Source organism: Amblyomma maculatum, chromosome 1 (assembly GCF_055883805.1).
Source record: "Amblyomma maculatum isolate TAMU_Amacu chromosome 1, ASM5588380v1, whole genome shotgun sequence".
Classification (NCBI taxonomy): domain Eukaryota; kingdom Metazoa; phylum Arthropoda; class Arachnida; order Ixodida; family Ixodidae; genus Amblyomma; species Amblyomma maculatum.
This window is the reverse complement of record NC_139344.1, coordinates 183,234,581-183,252,249: the sequence shown is the minus strand read 5'-3', so window position 1 is coordinate 183,252,249 and position 17,669 is coordinate 183,234,581. Positions and strand designations below refer to the sequence as shown.

The 17,669-nt window shown below is 45.9% G+C and overlaps 1 protein-coding gene across 3 annotated transcripts in view; it reads left to right on the top strand.

The window, feature by feature from the left end:
• The window catches only part of Neos (nuclear receptor coactivator protein neosin), a 105,038-nt gene that overhangs the window by 48,685 nt on the left and 38,684 nt on the right, over positions 1-17,669 (top strand). The window lies entirely within an intron of this gene.

Here is a 17,669-nt window from a genome sequence, read left to right as displayed (position 1 = left end):
AGAGGAAACGTTGGCGGTGGGCGTAGAGTTTGCATCAGCTAGAATACATCGGCGGTTGGCGTAGCGAGGACACTCGACGGCAGCTCGCCGATATCTCAGTGCACACTTCTAAGCCCGTTGGGCCCGATCAGAGAAAAATCAAACTTTATATCCATCTGTCTTTATATCTATCTATTATATCCAAACTTTATATCCATCTATCCAGCTGTCGTTGGTCGGTCGGTCAGGAAGCAAAGCTTTATCTTGGTCTTAAAATCAAATTTTTTATTATTAGAGATATCGTAACAAAAATTCGGCGTGTTTATGTATTTTTTCCTGCCCTTTTCAAAAATATAATTTGTTTCACTATATCTGAATTGTTCTCGTACTATGGAAACATAACTGATGCCTAATTAGGTAATTTCTTTCGGGTTAAGACCCTTTCCCTCAATATTATTTGGTTCCGATTTAAATGTAGCTGTAGCCAAAGACCTGCCATGTGGAGCTATGCTATTTATATTGTCATTGAAGTGCATTATCGTGTAGAAATGTCCAATTATGTCAATGACCCATAAATTTGTAATATAATTAGCTGACATTACTGTCCCCAAAATGTGGTATGCTCAACCTAGAAACATAAAGATAGCATGCTGTGCAGTTCAATTCTTCCTGAATTCAGTGGTATAAGACATTAAATTGTGCCACGAGCACGTACCGTAAAAGCCCCCCCCCCCTCTCCCTCAAGAGCCGAAAATACGGGAAAAGTGGAGGGGTGTGTTTTCCGAAACGGTACTGAAATTAAAAATGGTGGCGACAGATTTTTCACGCCTGAAAAAAAAAAATTACCGCAGTGCATATGGATATAAAGTTTGATTTTTCTCTGATCGGACCCAACGGGCTTAGAAGTGTGCATTGAGATATCGGCGAGCTGCCGTCGAGTGTCCTCGCTACGCCACCGCCGATGTATTCTAGCTGATGCAAACTCGATGCCCACCGCCAACGTTTCCTCTCGGCGTGCTATTTAAATATGTTACCGATGCCTTATTTCTTTTGGCGCCAACTCCTTTGGTTGCTCGTCGGATGTCTCTCTCGCGTTGGTCATCCGACACCAGCCGTCAGCCTTTGGGCATGTGCACATCCGGGCGAGTCAGTGCCACGCTGGTGACATTTTTGTTTGTGATATTTTTGAGAGCTAAGAATTAGATTTTTGAACTGGACAGGGCTTGCAGTGTTGCCTGAGAGAGGAGTGAGTTGGTTGCTAAGGGTACGAAGCGGGGAAGAGCATATGTTAGAATGGTAGGAGGGGAAGGGGGTAGAAATATGAAATTAGCAGTGTAGTTAGAGGGGGCGCTTGCTCGGAATTTTACGGTAATGAAAAGTTCCGTAAGGCTATTCATGCTGGCAAAAAATATGAAGCTGAAAAAATTGCATTTGAAGTTTTTACACTGACTGCAGAAAAGTTTTGGAGGAATTTTCAACTAAAGAGTTTCATTGAATGTTCCCTCTCTGCCCCCCTGCAAAATAAAGCCAAACGTGCCTTATTCCAACCAAGGAAAAGTTCTTTAAAAATGCTGAAGATGTGTACATGACGAGATTGTAAAAAATATTTTCATGGAGTTAGGGGTAAATGTTTTTTTTTTTTTTTTTAGCCAACAAGAGCGCAGGGCTTGTGTGCTCAGCTGCAAGGACAGTGTTTTGAGCCCTGAAAACGGTTTTTTGAGGGAACTAGCTGTCTGGAGCCTAGTCCTGAGCCCCACCATGACAAACAGTTGGGTGGCGCTGAAAAGATCCGTTCTTCGGCACTTTCACGTCCATATTCACGAACTCGGTGCCGGAATTGCATTCCACGCTGACGCCGAGGTGAAACTCGTGTTCGGTTGCTGACTTTCCCGATAGAACGGACTTTGCGCCGACCGATTAATACAGTGCGCCGGCTCTGCCATAGAGTGATACATGGTGGCGGTGTCAACACGAAGTGTGCCATGATCCGAGAAGCGATTCGCACTGTAATTTGAACTCGCTGTTTCGTTACCAGCAGTGTGGTTAAAGGTCCACTGAAATCGGTCACCAAGAAGGATAAACAACGCCATAACACTGATAGATATTGAACCACCCATCATTCTCCCGCAAAAATTTTCTATCCAGCTTCTGCAACACCAGAGATATCGGTGATCAAAAATGACCCAATTTTCCCTCTCAATTCGTACGCCGAAGGGAGCCATAAAAAAATAAAGAATACAAGCAAGTTCAAAGCTCTGCCTAGAAATACGTCACTACGACGAACTTCCGGTTGAAGCGCGCTCGTTCGCTGGCGTACTCATGTCAACCCGTCCTCGCTCGCACACGACTGAGGAGTTTGCCAGTTCGCGCAGCGACGGTTAGTGTGACTGCGAACCCGTGGTTAGCCCATGTTACACTGGAGACCAAACCATGGTTACACCATTAACCGCGGTTATTGCAAACCGAGCTTGGCGACCTCGGTTTGCGTCGTTATTCGAGGTTATGACTGCGTCTGTTGACGGAGGCTACTCGTCGGCGCCCGAGGTGCGCGAAACGTACGAGTGGGTCTGCTTCACAAAGTTATTCATTTGCCCACTGTATCACGTTTAAAGATCGATGTATAGATTATGATGCCGCCCGACGTCTTCGACTACGGCCGACAGCGCAGCGACTGCGTACTGAAGCCTTGTCTTGCCTACAGTATCGTTTGAACGGCTTGTTGCTGAGCAGAATGTCAAAAAATATGCTGCCTTAGCTATGAAAGTACACGAGTTTGCAACGCTTGCAGCACGGGATGCCGCGAGCAGGCTGAGGTACATTACAACGCTTGCAGCACGGGATGCCGCGAACAGGCTGAGGTACATTACACAATTACCGCGGGGGTGGAACGTGCGAGCTCGGCGAACGACGGCGCCGTGCGTGACCGTCCCTAGTCGTCGCTAGGTCTAAATTGTTTTGCTTCGAAGCCGCGGCGGTCGACGCTTCGGAACATGATCAACGCTGTCGTAAATCGTCTACTTATGAAACTGCCTTATAGTGATTCCTATCCTGCCATAGTAAAATATTTATAGGATTAACTCTGCCGACGCATTAATCGCAGAGCTAGTACGAGCAGATCGGATCAGCCGAAATGCACCAGCGGCAGCTGGCTTGAGCAGAAACTACAGTGAAATCTCGTTACTACGAACACCACATTAATGAACTTTTCAAATTAATGAATTTTTAAGAATCCCCGGCAGATTTGCCATGTTTTCAATCTAAAACTATTTCAGAATTACGAATTTCAAAATAGCGTATATTTCAGAATAACGAACGTATTTTATTTCTTGTTCTATAATTTTGGAACATCAGTATTACGAATTTGGCTAAAATTAACAGCACCGCAGCTTGCAACTCTCGCGTGAAACGAAACAGAAACCGCCGTTTCTGTGTGTATGGTCCATGGGCTGTAGCTATCATCATCAGGACATCTAGGACCAGCTCCTAGCGCCACCATGAAGCTATGGTTTATTACGCAGTAGCCAGCAGGCCTAGCTGCCTGCGTTTTTTTTCTTCCTGTGTTGTGTGCCGTACGCTACTCGGTCGTTCGTGCGTTCGCACGTGCGGGACGGTATTTTTTTTTTTTGCCGCTGATTATCTTATTGCGAAGTTTGTGCGAAATTTGCGATGATATTAGCCAGCGAAGTGCCAAGAAGATACGAACGCAGCTGCTTTCACTGCAAGAAATCGACGCAGGGAAAAAGCGATTCGGCCTCTACAGACAGCTAGCATTGCCCCATCGACTGCCGCGATCATTATGAAAGACCGAGACAAGATTTTCAAAGCTCAGGGAGCATTGAAGATGGGGTCATGAAAAACTCCGATGTGTGTGCGTTTTTTTTTTTTTTTCACATGGACAAAGTTCGTACTTTCATCGCTCGGTGCAATCACGCACGCGATGAGGTATTCTGGAAAGCGGAAGGTGTATGTGCTGTAGTGGTGTAATGTAGTGCGCGGTCGTGTTCGCTGCACGTGGCAGAAGAAAATAATGGATTTCTTCAAATAAATCAGCTTTGGAGTTAGTGCAACCTTTTCACTTGAGGTTTTGCTTGTCTACACACGTGCCTACTGCCAAGGTACGTCATTTTCATACCTAGGTTTGACCACTGGCTTATAATCGCAGATTTTTCATTACAACGATATTTCAAAATAACGAATGATTTTTCGCGGTCCCGCGGGATTCGTTATATCGAGATTTGACTGTAGCTTCTATCATGGCTATCGCTCTTACCAGCAATTTGCTGCTGGTCAGCGATCCTCACGAAGGCTTCATACTTTATATTCGGCTCAGTATTCCAGACGCCAACAAATTTTAGCACGCTTTATTTCGAACATCGGTGCTAACGATCCGCCGTGTTGTTCGCATACGGTATGCGGGAGGAGGGGCCACAGCGGCGGTGCTTACGGCGGTCGAGGAGGTGCTGCCATCGTGCGGTGCTTGACCGTGCTGTTGATGCCTCGTTGGACAGCACTCCGGTACTCCTGAAACCACATTATATAAATAAGATATTTGTAAATGCAGCTTCGTTCCGCCGATCACTGCGTCGCTTCGATTGTTGTACTTGATGGGCAATGGCCGGCTAACCGATGAGGGTGGCGAGCTGTGTAACAGCCCGCACAGAGTTCGAGCAATGTACGAGCAGACGACTTTCGCAGCTACCAGAAGTGTGTCCGTGACGTCATGACTGCAGTGGCCGCAGCGAATGGCAGCTTCTAGCAAGCCTTGCCAGTCAACTCACCCGTGACATCACGGGTTAAGGAAATATAGTTCCATGCGACACCGCCAAGCGACGACCTCTCTGCCCGCGAATTTCAAAAAACGTTTTTAAAAATTAATAATAAATCGCTGACTTTGTTCCAAGGAGTTATACTTTGGGTTAGTACTCAAGAGTGTTTGTTCCATACACTGAACACGTTTATCAGTGGCTTCTTGGAGGCCGTTTCAGTGGACCTTTAATGTTCCCTGCACATCTAAGAAGTCTGGCACTGGCAGTCCCGACGGCACGCTTGTGGCCGGCGTCGTCTGGTTTTTGTTCCACGCCTGTTTTTTACGACTTCCAAAGGCTCATTGCGTGCATGTTTACAATCTACTGTTTGCCATCTTGATCGCAAGGAAAAACTGTACAAAGTGGTGTGTCGAGGACGCGAGCGCAAACACAGACGCGCACTAAGTGGCAGCCACGGCGACAAGCACAAAACAACAACAAAAAAAAAGAAGGGGGCGCCGGTCACGCCAGTCAGTGGGAGCTGAAGCGCACCGCTTGAGATCCAATCGGAGACCATTTAACGGCCTTCGGAAAACCACGCATGCAGCTACGCTGCTTGAGCGAAGCCATTTTGAGGTAGCGCAAATTGCGCACAAAGAAAATGGCTTCAAACCAAGCCCTAGAAGCGGCGATCGGCCAGCTGCAACGCCTGCGGCACCGCATGCACGCGAATTTGAACAAATTTTCTCTTTTCAGGACATTTTGTGGCTGTCGTGACGGTTAAAGTTGTTTTTATCGCATTTCCTGGCCGAATTCAGGGTTAATAATTTGAGTGGAGCTACTCAAAAAGATAAACATTCCGAAAATGAGTTTTCATAAAATCGATTTTTTGTTTTTGACCATTTTCGACCTTAAGACCCGTGTCTCCCCTTAAGGGGGTACATGGGTCCTAGAGCTATTTTCGGTATATTTTTTTGTAAATTGTAATAAAAATTCACAGCCTTACTGAATTTTTTATGCTGATTTCAGATATATAATCTTTTTTTCTGTAGCCCAATTAGTTTGTAAGATAATTACATATTAACTTCCATTGTTTAAGGCCTAAATTTTGAAATAAGGGGTAGTTGAAAACTTAAAAATAAAGGCATGGCTAGGTAGCCAGAAGAGTAAAGAGTGAAATGTTGGGAGCAGTTTTCTAATATGTTTATTAGCACTCATATTGCAGCCTTATTAATTTCAGTATACAGAGTGTGTGTACCAAGTGAGGATAAACTCATCAAAATAATTTTAGCTTTCAAAAACAAAAAAATATGCTTCCAACATTTTACACAGCATACATTCAGCTTCCCGTTGCAAAAAGAATTTCAGCTCTATGTGCTTTGGGTGCCGAGGTATCGAGGCCGCAAAACTGCAAGCGGTCGACAATGCATGTTTTGAGAAAAAAAGCAAAAAAAAGAAATGGGGGAATATTTAACAGAGGTTTACTGGTGCAGTGCACACATTTACAATTTATTGTAAAATGGCTAGAAACCTTCAGGGATGTAGTCTCTTTGCTTTACAGTGCCCAAATGTCGCCTCTTTCATTTTTATTTTCAGTTGCAGCACGTTCATTTGTCACTTTTTCGGCTGCGCGTGTCACATGCAGGCATTTTTTTTTTTTTTTTTTTTTTCACGTACGTTGTTTTGCCACATTCTCATGTTCTCGCATCAAGACTGCAGTGAAGGATGCTCATTGCGGAAAAAAAAAAGTTATTTGGAGCTGTTTGTTGCTTCCCAGTGCTCTCTGTGGCACGGGAAGCAAGCGCATTCACTAAAGACTGAACGTGATCCAATCGGCGCAAACGTGCGGCGAGCTCTATAATGATGAAGTGTCCTCGCAGTTTACGCACTGGAGAATAAGTTTGATGGCGATTCCTTATTCACGATCACCTTTTTCAACGCGAATTCCACCGCACCGCCGTATGTTGTACACTTCGCCAGTCTCTGCAAACTTTACATCTGACGATCGTGAACTCCGCCTCGCCAAGCGGACTGCCCGCCGCGCTGCCGCCATCGTCACGAAAATAATCCGACTACCGTTTCGTCGCTGGAGTTTCCGCGAGTTCAAGTTTTATATGTTTTGAGCTTATCTTTCTGCCCATCGATATCACTGCCTGCGATATCACTGTGTTTCGGCGGGTGCGTCCGCTGGCAGTAGCAGCAGTCTTCGGTGCTAGGGAACACGCTAGGCCTACTTCAGGCTCGTACGCTCGATCGTTCGGTGTGCAACTTTCGTCGGCCTGAGCGCACACGGCCAGGGCAGGCATCACATGAGATGATTATTCAACAATTTTTTTTCTCTTTTACCTAAAATCTCGCCGTGAAATGCACCTCGCGGTTTGGAACCAAGCATGACCGGTGTCACGTCTCCGCAGTCTCCCTGCGGCTCGGGCGCGCCGAGCAGACGCCGTCAGCCAGCTCCACCAATGCAGTGACGCTCTGCCGCCATGTGCACCCCGAAAACCAATGGGATTACGAATGCCCCGTTTTCTTTTTTGCTATTTTTTATGCGACCAACGGGCGAATGGAAACAGCAGAGGCGGCAATTTGAGGATGAAAGGCGACTCTTTCAAATGAGACCAAGATGGCTCCGGTGCGGGCAAGGAACGGGAGCTGCACCTCGCGGAAAATGGTTGTTTCGGTGGAATTCGGGCAACATCGATTATATAAATTGGCACTGTGACTAAAATACTGATCCTAGAGATGAAAAACTTAGCAGATGGGTAGGTAATGAGCTACAGATTTCGAAAATCACATTTTCTAAAAAGTGATTTTTTCGCGATTTTTTGGGTCCTAAAGACCCGTGCCCCCCCCCCTTAATACAACCCTTTAGGTGTTCCCGCAGTTGACATCTGCTAAAGCAGATATTTGGCGTGTTGTGCGATTCTACAGACCTGAGCACCCGCACTTAGCTGTGGGGATCGAGGTGGTTGTGCCGATGCCTAGTGATTGGACCTTCAAGGGGGGACGCGGGCTTTGTAAGTCGAAAAATCGCAAAAATTTGATTTTTCAAAAAGTACACATCTCGGCTCTATATGTTATAAACTACCTTTTCTATAATTATGAATGCCTAATTCATTGTGGAACTGCTTTAAATTAAATATACAACCGGCCGCGGCAGCCCTCGAGCCGCGAGTGAACAGCAAAAGTACCCAAACTTCGCGCGCACGCCATTTCTGTGTCGCTGAACTGAGCGCTGCCATCTTGGTCTTGTTTTGTTTGTGAATGCTTGCCCTTTTCCATGTTGCCTTCGCCGGCGGTGTCCACGGCGTAGCAGAACCATGGCTTGCTTGGGATTGGGAGCCTCGCAGGGATTGTTGAGCTTCCCGCGTCTCGAATTCGGGTTGTGATTGGACGAAGCGCGCGAGAACGCGGGGGACTGCACGACTGCTATTGGCTGCTGCGCGCTCATGCGGTGGTCCCTCTCCGGCGCGTCGTCTGCTCCGGCTGCCTACTGAGCTGGCGTTCTTTGTGCGCTCGCTTGAATCGCTTGTTTCGCTCGCTTGTTTCACCATTTTTGTGATCGCCGTCTTCATAGCTTGTTATGGATTCTGGTGGCGTGTTTTGAACGGTTTTGTGCACCTTGTGGATTGTCGCACGGTCGGTCACGATGCACGCTAAGAAGTTTAAAACACTTCAAGCGTTTCGTGCAGGGCGTCATTCTGTGAATGTCGTCCGTATGGCGAAGTTAGCGAAGCACGTTGCCAACGGTTGCGGAGACGCTTCCAGCAGTGCTGCCTCTGCTACACCGCTACTAGACCGATTGCGCTGCCACTTCCAACGGTGTATCTTTCGCGTCAACGTAAGGAGACGGCGTTTGAAGTGAGCCTGCTGTACCAACCATATCAACGTCAGCGATCCCAGCCTCCTGTATCGCGTCTGTCATTCGGTTATCTCAAGGAAAAAAAAAGTTGTTATTCAAAGGTAACCTCCCCCATTAAAGGGGCGATGACAGGGTCGTTTGACATACAGTTAAGCCTCTATCTAACGAACCTCCACGTAGGGTATTTCTTGATATTGTCAAGTTTTGCGATTCCAGTAAAATTGAATTACAGTAAAATCTCAATGATGCGAATTCAGCTGATGTGAATTTCTGGATGATAAAAATTAATAAAATCCCCCGCCAAATTGCATTCTGTACAGTGTGTAGAATTTTGGGAGTTACAAACACTTTCTTGTGGCACTACGGATGATGTGAGCATACAAACAGTGACCGCAGCCTTGAGCACTACGCACTGCCCGCATATCGTTGTCTTCGTTATCGCCAGCCGCGCTGTATGCATCGCAAGTACTTTTCTCAACAGTCTGTTGCACTTTACAGGCCACCTGAAGTTAGCGGCGGCGTGCGGCCAGCAAATCGACCACGTCGCCAGTTGCGCTATGCACTGGGAACAGTTGGTGGCAGCGCACGCGGCTGGTGTGCACAACTCGTGTAGATCGCGTCACGAGTGGAAATCTGTGCCCATGCGGCCATGAATTACGTGTTTACTCCTGGAATGAACCCACGCGCATAATGTATCCACCGCCCACTTTTTCTACAATGAATTTGAAAAGAAAAAGCGTTAGTCGTCAGCGCATTCCTCCCATTCCACAGTGCATTTCTTGGCAGTGAGCCAAGTGCTGTGCAGCGGTTACACATATCAGCACTGTGTTGGAAAGATGGGGGAGAGGGGGGGGGGGGGGGCACTTGGCAGAGTGCCAGGTGCCACTGCCCTTCAGAACCGAAGTGCCGGCGGTGGCTGGTGGCTACCTCGGCTCATCCAGTTAAGCAAGCTCGGTGTTAATTTTTGTGATACAATTTTTCGGATGATATGAATATTTTCGCGATCCTGTGTGATTCATACAGTAGAATCTCGGTGATATGAATCCGGCTGATACGAATTTTGGGATGATGCGAATTTGCGAAATTCCCCAGCCAGAGTGTGTTGTGTGCAATGTGCAAAAGTTCAGATGTTCGAACGCTCTACTGCGCCACTGCGGATGATACGAACGCGCGAACTATGACTCCAACCTTCAACACTACACACTGGCCACACATCTTTTACTCCGCGGTCGCCAGCTGCACTGTGTGTACGCATCACCAGCAGTTTTCTGCGATGTGTGGTCCGCATCTTGCCGAGGTTGCAATTGTCTGTCAGGCTCACGCTGTGAAAGGCTTTCAGCAGCACGTGGCCCGCAAACAGCAGATGTCGCAACCGCAGCAGTTGGTGGCAGCATACGCGGCAGACGCACACTGACCCGCACATCGCTGGCTCCACGATTGTGATCCGTGTGCAGTTTGCAGTGCCACGCAGCCTGCATGTCGCCATATCCTGTTGTGCTGCACACGCTGCGAGAAGCACGTCGCCAGCATTGCGATCGTTTTCTGCGATCGCCTGTCGCGCTGTGTGCCCTGCCAATGGCGAGCTGTGACCGAACGACCTTAATAAAACTTCTTGGACATAAACAGATCTGCGCAACTGCCGTGCTCATGCTTCTGTATGCTTTTCTTTCATTATGATGAAAGAAATGTTCGGATGATCCAAAGTTTTCGCGACGCCGTGAGATTTGTGTCACCAAGGTTCTACTGTACCATCGAGGTTTTACTTTACAGTGCATGTATTTGAGAACTCCATGTAACAAACTTTTTGTGATAGTTGGCCTCAATATAACAATCTCACGGCACTGTCTCTTAGGTAGTAATAAGTACTGGAAATTTGGCGGAGACCTGCAAGTTTCATGCTGATGAAACATTAACTGTCATGAGAGGAACATCTACGATTGGTACCAGCGTCACTTTTAATACAACAGACCATGTTTCAGCGCCAACGGTGCATCTACGTGTCGAATGCAGCAGTCTCTGCTGCTTTTGCTGTTGGAACATGGCACTGCAGTAGTTCATGCTTAAAAGCATTGAAAAGTAATGAAAAAAAAAAAAAAAACGGGGCGAGCAGTATGGCGATGAAGCCGTACCCTATTGAACAGACAATCACACAAAAGGATTTGAACAAATTAAGGAATGGAAGAAAACAAAAGGTGCCAAACTAAAGAAAGACAAGTGGAAACAGGTCCTGAAGCATTTTTTTTTTCTTTTTCTGGTGCAGCTTTCAAGCTATTAAACACACTTCACGCTCCTTATTTACTTCTGTCCAGCCAGACCTCCCGCACTTCCCCAATGACTCCCTGTTGTCGGACTCTCTGCTCCTCGCGTGCACTAGAACTTCAGCTGCCTTTTCTTGCACTCCACGAATGCCTCCATGGATTCCACTTCATTCACATTCAGGATGACTCTGTCTCGCCTCTGGCCGCAGCTGCACTGATGGTTCGTGAAAGGGCTAAGTGCAAAAGGTAGTGACGCTGTGCGAGGGGCAGGAAGTAATTTCACCACATCACAGAATGCTCTAAAGTGTCTTCCTCCGCTCCGCAGAGGGCGCAGCCCGGTAGGTACTTGCTCGTGAACTTCGCGCTTCACTGCCATGTCCTCAGAGCTCCACACCGGCCTTCCGCCAATAGCGCGTTTGCCAAGGAGTTGTCATACCATGGATCTGTGCCGACCCCAGTCTTTTGCATGGTGTACAATGCCAGTGATGGCTTCGCCTTGGCCTTGAGCACCCTCTTGGCCATCTCCGCTTCTTTTACTTTCAGTTTCTTTTTACTGGCTTACTGCAGGTACCTTTTAGAGGCATTCCGCTGGCAGGTGGTACCTTATCTGCAACTTCGCTGTATGCGCCCATCACCGTCACACGGTTGCTCGTGAGCTCGCTTCGGTACCGGAAAGAGCAGAGAGCTGTGGCGACACAAAAGAGTCAGTTTCTCGAGGCAGTAGTGGCATGTGATCAGGAGCATGCGTGACCTTTTGTGCTCTTCCCTAGACTGATCCTTCCGCACTTCTCTTCCTCATTTCCTCGTAGAGTCATTATGCAAGCTGCAGTGGAGGTAGAGGCTGCTGCCACAGTGGCATCACGCCCACAGAGTGATTTGGAAACCTTTTTAGTGCTTCATAACGTCTAATAGTTCTGATTTACTATAAACACTTTTAAGGTGGTTGCTCTTACATTCAATTCATAATATGGATTGCGACTTGCTTGATTTGGCTTCCCTGATACCCATGTTGCCAACATAACATTGTAAAATCGTGGAAACCGAAACCGAGCGGTGACATATCCAATATGGTTGCGCCCTGGCACTGCTTTAGGCCATCCAATCACAGTATTCGATTATAATGCGATGGTAGACTTAGAGAGAGCCAAAAATCTTGAAAAAAAAAAACTCATGTTACATTCGAGTAAATACGGTAAGTGGTTGTCCCTTATGTAGGAGTGCTTATGTAGTGAACATGTTAGTTGGTGGGTGGGTGGCACTTGACAGAGTGCCATAATATTTTTTATCGCTTGCAAACTCCTTCCTCACAATCACAGTGGTCCTCCTACCAAAAGGGGGAACACCGAGACAGCTGCAAACTTTTTTGGCAACAACAGGATAAATTTTTTCACGCTACCATGTTATTCATAATGAACACCCGAAAAAAAAAAAAAACTACACAACTTGTGTCACCTATATTAGCTTTCAGGACCCCTAATGATGCCATTAGACAAGGTTACAAAATGAAGAGTTGCCAAATGGGGATCCACTTTATTCGGGAAAGTGCCGTTAACTGTTAGTCCACACCGCACTCCAAACCTCGTTCATGGAGTGATCTCCGATGATGGCCTGCAAGACTTGACTGACAACGAACTACTGCAAGGGCTCTAAGGTGGAAAAGCAAAAAACACAGTTAAATCTTTATGTAACGAACCTCCATGTAGCGAATTCCTCTATGTTACGAAGTTTTTCATAACATAGCGGCAAAAAATAACAGAAAAAAGACATGACGAGTAGCGCGCGTTTATCGTTGCCACGCATTTGCTCGCAGGCTTCTGCGTGTCGGTAGCAGAACAGCGGAGCAAGCTGGCGACGTCAGGCAGAGTCTTTTTCCTCGGGCAACAGTGGAGGGCGAGCGCGCGCTCTCCCCCAGACTGATTCCTCCTCAGCCCCACTTTTCCACTTCATCGGAGATGCTTCGCATGAGCCGCAGAGGAGGTGAAGGCTGCCGTCGCAGTCACTCCGCAGCGCGATCGCAAAACATTTCACCGCTTCTGTGACTTTGAATAATTCTGATTTTCTGTAAAAAAAAAAGGTGGTTTCCCGTACATCAATTCTTAATCTGGTTTTCGTCCTGCAATGTTTTTTGGGGTTCTCACTCGAAAACTGCATGTAACGAAAATCTGGATGTAACGAAAAATCGCGAACATTTTACAATTTCGTTATAACCAGGTTTAACTGTAGCAACTAAGCACTATACTCACCTTTGCATTAAGCATTCTTCCTGATTCTATGGAAGTGGGTTCATGAAACGTAAGACAGTATATATCTAACCCTTATTGCTGCTGCAATTGCCAGAAGTATGGGCACAGCTCACAACTGCCTGGCTAACTTACCTCTGCCAAATGTGCTTTTTATGAACATCCCACTGACACCCGTGAAGATCAACTGCACTTTTACGTAAACTTTGGAAGTGATCGTCCAGATTATTCCCAATCACAGCTTTGCAAAAGGAAAACCTATTGGAACCTTGAAAGTAACGGAGAACACAACATCCAGAGAAGTGAGGAAGTGCTTTTCATTGCTACATATTCTTACATACTCCATTGTGGCGTAAGACTACAGCATCACAGCGGACTTCGACACTTGCCTAAGCCACATAAGTGAGCCTGGCAGAAGGGCACCTCCGCCACACATAGAAGTAGCCGCCACTACTTTGCTGCCATCTGTAAATCAGGATGTGCAGACCTTCTGGCCAGCTGACCTTAAGGTTTCTCTTTTCACGGGAGGCCTAGCTCAAAAGTTCCCTTGCATCCTGCTCAGTCATCCAGCATATCGGAGGATGTAATGCACACAACTCCCTCTTTGCACTCGTTGCCTGTTGCTTGGGCGAAGGACGCTCCTTGCAGTGCTGGTCATATATGATCTCTCATGAGGCGCCAGATGCCAGACATGGGCGCATGCGGCAGCTTTGCACTGAGCTCTGTCGGAATTCACCAGCAGGGTCCGTGTCCAACGCCATTTGTTTTCTTTTCCGTTCGGACCAGACGAAGGGTTTTGCATCAGCACAGTCTTCGAGAAAAAAAAAAAATAGTGCAGGTCAGGCATGGCTGGGCAAACTGTTCAGTGTGTGCTGCTGTGTGGCTTTCGGATGGCTGAAAATGTTGACGCATATTTTGAAAACAGTTTGTGTGTGGTTGCGAATTCTGCGTGTTCAAGAGCGTGTACAGTCTGCATGAATAAGTTTTCAGTGCCGCAGCACCCTTGGATATTTTCGGAAAATGCGCAGTCCAGATGAAAAGTGTGTACGACGCAGGTTGCAGGTGAGTTTCATTTTTTTGCGGCTCGTTTCTGCACAATATGTGAAATCCGGCTTTCGGTGTTGCATATGCGGCTCCTGTCTGGAATGAAGCATATCACGAGATATGACTGATACAGAGCGCCAATTCGGAGTAGTTAGTCAAATCGAACTTTATTTTGTCTCGAGGGCAAAAGGGGGTGAAGAGTAAAATCCGCTTAACTGTGGCTTGACAAAGCTCGGCGCCTCTCTGTATATTTTGGCAACAGTTCATCTTTTTCATCCCCATATTTAGTGCTGCTTTATTGCTATGGGAACACGGATTTAGGCATGCGCTGTAGGAAGTGTGACGAAAACCTTATCACAAAATTTTGGCCTCTCACTTTGCATGTCACACTGCTCTGGGCTAGCACTATGTCATTCCACTCTTGTATAAGCTCCATAGGAATTGAAAAACTAGATTTTGAACAGTTTGTTGGTGGCATTCCTATCACTCATGATAACCAGAAGTGCAGCAGTATATGTGATTGTGTGTTTTACTGTGCTTTTTCTGTTCGTACCTGGCAAAAGCCTGGATATGATCAGCGCAGATTATTGGTACAATAAAACCTCATTAGTACATTCTCCAAGAATTGCAGGGAAAACTTATTATCTGGGAAAATGTATCATTCTAACTGATTTTGAAAAAAGCTAACTTGAATGAGGTACAAAGCCATTAGAATTGAGACTTTCACTGCATAAAAATGTATGTTAGCATTTATAGGCATCAAGTATGCACAGCTCCTTTTTAGCTCTCGCAGAGTTCTGTGCGTATTTGCGTTGCCCTGAGAGAGTAACAAATCTGGTTCGTGGAAGACAATGACAAAGTCGAAATCGCTTCCTTGTCTCTTCCTGATGCTTTGGCTCCTTACACCAGTGATATGTGAAGAAGCCATCGCGATGGCTTACAGTCTCCAAGTATTGCCCTGAGAGAGTAACAAATCTGGTTCGTTGAAAGCAATGACAAGCCAAAATCGCTTCCTTGTCTCTTCTGGATGCTTTGGCTCCTTACACCAGTGATGTGTGAAGAAGCCATCGTGATGGCTTACAGTCTCCAAGTGTTTGCTCATGCAAACACTTTTTAATGGGTTAGCTACAAAGTTAACAGTTAACATGGCCATAAAAACTCAATGTTGTCAGGAAATGCTCTGATTGGCCGCAAGGTGTCAGACACTTCCTTGATTGATGATCAGAGGCAATGACGTCACAAAGTCCTGTGACATAAGTGATAGTTCATTGGCTGCCAGAGTATGTGATTTCATGAAACCAAGGGATATGGGCGAGCTTGCAGATGTGCTGGTTGCATGACTTATCAGGTTGGAATGGAGCCATTATCAACACCGCCTCTGGAAAGGACACCTGAAATTGCTGGGCTCTATCCACAGTGTACAAAAAAGAGACTATAGCACATCAAGCTGCAAGGACAGAAACTCAGTAGCAGTGTTGTTTTCATGCTATGGTGTTTCATCCTTGCAGTGATTTAAGCATCTCCATAATTTGTCTTGGCCACTATATACCAATATTATCAACATGCTAATTTTGCCATACCTTGTATTTTGCCTTTTTTATGTAACTCTAGTTCCTCGCTCAAGTATGATTCAGTTCTTTGCATTTTGGCTCTCATGTTATTACAGTTTTAGTGAGCGTGACAGTGTTTCGTGGCAACTTGGATCAGAGTCCTGACCTTTGCTGTCTAATATGCCTTGTGCAACCCATGCCTTTAGCCTGCAGCTCTTTAGCAATCAGAATCTCCTTCCACGTGAACTGTGGAGTTGTTTGTTGCTCCACCTCTTTCACACCTGCGGAGCGTTCATTAATGTGCAGGTCCACCCGGTTAATTATGGCACCGTCTACTGTACCTGTACCCAGGAAAAGTTGCTGAAATTCACCTGGCAATCGCCTTACCTTGGTTACTTAGGGTGTCATTCACTTTTCATGGCCCTGAACTTATCAGCACAGGCTGTCTATCATCTGCCGGGAGAAATAGCAAAACTGATCGGTTACAGCGTGAATGCACCCCGTCTGTTATTTCTCTCATTCGTTGTTAACTTCGAGAACTTCGGAGTGCTATATTTAAAAAATCCATGTGGCTTGATGCAGTCGGAAGCAGTCGCAATGAACAACAGCACCTAGTTTGACTCATTAACGTCAGCATAAGGAAAAATGTTTGGCGGACACTTATGCTCTAGCTTTAAGGGTGTGATTCGAGAGCGCTAACCGCACCTGTCCACAGCTCCCTTTGTTGATCCCCTGTCATATATGCACGCTTTGGGGCCTGCTTAATAATTTGTCACATAATTTTTACCTCTATTATCTCTCAGATACTTATTAGCATACAGTTGCAAGCTACTACATTATGTGAAAGATGCACACACACATGCACGCACTTTAACATGTTAACGTGCTTACATGGCTTTGGACAACTCGGCCACGTCATGTAGCCTTGTGATGTCTCACAACTCGCTAATTTTATTTCAGTGCCTCTGTATGTCACCTGCCAACTGTCATCTGTAAAAGGCATGTTCATGATTTTTAACGACAGCAACGATAACGCCGGAATTTCTTGAATGTTATCGCATTAATGACTCAAAAGGTTAAGCTGCTGGTTGTGAGCATCAGGGTGAGGGAGGTTCGTTGAAGTGAGGGTGAGGGAGGAGAGGCATAATTGAGGGCATTTGCCCATCTCTGCCCATAATGTAGTTAGCATTTGTGTTTTTTGTTGCAATCCAGGCTAATATACTATTTTGAGGACATCATAAGCTTTCTGGACGCAAAAAAGAATTTCTCATGAGAAATGGCAAGCAGCACCTGGAAGGGTTAAGAGAGGGTTAAATGCCTTGGACATAATTAATATAGTCTCTTCAAGCACTACGATTTTTTATGTGTTTATTCCAAGTAGTGCATTTAGTTTCATGTTAAGAATTTTTAATGTAGAAAATTTTATGTTCTGCAAAACTTTATTGTGCACTTTTAAGAAATTTTGGTGCAGGGATTTTGTTAAAGTGCATGTCATTGGTTATTCCTGATGCTAAATTGTCATCCTGCTCTTTATCGAACGGGAGGTGTTGGGTTTTGAAGTTGTTGCTTCAGAGGGAGCAAAACCAAAGTGTTTTTTCCCATTGCTGGTTGGACTTATAGATTAGCCACTGAGCAATGAGATTTCACACATCATTGCCATGGTGGATTTTGCTAGGGGAAAAATCGCTCTATTGCTCCCCTTCTTTTTTTCTCTCATAATATAAGAGTATAAAAAGGGCGATTTTTTCGTTGAGATAACATCATTTGGTCCTTCGTGAGGGTATCCAATACTTTGGTCACGTAAGGTGCCGGTCAGTTTACATAGCTTATGTTTCCAAAACTTTCTGCTTCATGCTCTCATGTTTTAATGCAGGGCATTGGCAACCCCTGTGTCATATAAAAAAATTGACCATGGTCATTACGACTGGTGGTCAGATGTAGCTTGTTGCATAATATCATAATCATGGGCTTGATGCCAAGAGCCACAATTG